Source organism: Carlito syrichta, unplaced genomic scaffold (genome assembly GCF_000164805.1).
Source record: "Carlito syrichta isolate Samal-C Ts95f unplaced genomic scaffold, Tarsius_syrichta-2.0.1 Scaffold302949, whole genome shotgun sequence".
Lineage (NCBI taxonomy): Eukaryota > Metazoa > Chordata > Mammalia > Primates > Tarsiidae > Carlito > Carlito syrichta.
Genome location: NW_007247045.1, coordinates 452,719 through 454,467, shown reverse-complemented (window position 1 = coordinate 454,467; position 1,749 = coordinate 452,719).

The window sequence follows — 1,749 nt, the reverse complement described above, 5'->3', positions numbered from 1 at the left end:
CCAGCCGGTGCGATGGGGGCATTGCTTTCCTAGCTGCCTTTTGATTCCTTTGAGGGGGAGTCAAAGCCATTTGATTCCCCTCCCCAAAGTAGTGCATGCTCATCTAAAAAACAAAGCAAAAAAACTTAAAGAATATAAACCTGTACATAGTAAAAAGCGAAAGCTTCACTCATTCACCACCTACTTGGTGAGCATCTGTCTTCCTGGGGATTCAGTGAGAAATGAGCTGTTTCTCGCCTTCACAGAACATGGGAGGGACAGACAATAATCAAGTAAACAAGATAATTTCCCAGCATGATTAAGTGCAATGGAGGCAATAGAACAATTGTGTCATGAACTGTGACAGGCACCTCTTTGGATGAAGTGGTCAGGGGAGGAACAAAGGTCTGAAGGGTGAGAGGCAGGCAGCCAGGTTAAGGTCAAAAGACAAGTGGTCCAGGCGAGGAACTGGCAGGTGCAAAGGTGCTGGGGGCCCCAACCTGCTTCCTGAGCCAGGGCCCTGTGGGGTCTAGGGGTGGGAAGAGAAGGGCTTCCCCACCTCTATCTCTTTCCCCAGGGGTTGCTGAAGTGACAGTTTTGGTTATTATGCCAGGAGACATTTTTCTAGAAGCACACAAACATGCACATAATTTTCTTTCTTCCTCCTCTCCACCCCTCTTTATTTCAAACAAAACAAAAATAGCTCTTCCTGTGTTCCCAAGCTGGTCTGTTCACTTCCTTCAGAGCTACTTCACCCTCCCCCTGGGTTCAGGCCTGGGAGGAAGCACAAAGTACAGAGTCACAGACCTTGGGCCTGCAAGGGAGAGCCTGACTCCAGGGACTCACCTGCAAAACTGGTTTTGTGTCAGCAGCATGAAGCAGGAATAGGGGTGGGAAGGGTGATTGGGAGGCCAGAGGTCCACCTGCATTTCACGGGATCTGAAAATGTCTGAGATTGCCCACTTTTCAGGGCCACCTGAAAACTTCATTTCTCAGGTTCTGGTCTTAACTCTGCCAGCTTTTCTTTTCTGGGCCTCAGTTTCCCAATATACAAAATGGGGAGATGAGACACAATAATTTCCAACTCAAATCTAGGCTAGCTTTTAAGGTAATTTCCAAGATAAATAACTTTGCTCACCCACCCTCATTTCTTTATGTGTAAATAGGGCATAGCAATTATTACAACAGAATCAAATCAGATCACAGGGAAAAAGTTCTATGAGAAGTAAAAGATTGACCAGGTGCAGTAGCTCACATCTGTTATCCCAGCACTTTGGGAGGCTGAAGTGGGAGGATTGCCTGAGCCCAGAGGTTGTCCACCAGCCCGGGCAACTTGGTAAACCTCATCTCTACAATAAACCAAGAAAAATTAGTCAGGTATGGTGGCTCATGTCTGTAGTTCCAGCTACTTGGAAGGTTGAGGTAGAAGGATCACCTGAGCCCAGCAGCTTGAGGCTGTGGTGGTCATGAGCGTGCCACTGCACTCCAGCCTGGGCGACAGAGTGAGATTCCGACTCAAGACAAAACAACAAAAGATTATATTTAGATGAGAAAATTTAGACTCCTGAGAGATTATCGGTTTTGTGCAAGGTCACATACTATTTCAACCCAGGGCTACTACATTGCATAACTCTAGAAAGAAGACATTTCCCTTTCATCTATGTGAATGCGCCCCCTGGAGTTGTGGTCCTGATTTAACTCTGTCTTCAGGGGTATGCTTTTTTTTTTTTTTTTGAGTTGGCGTCTCACTCTGTCTCCTAGACTGGAGTG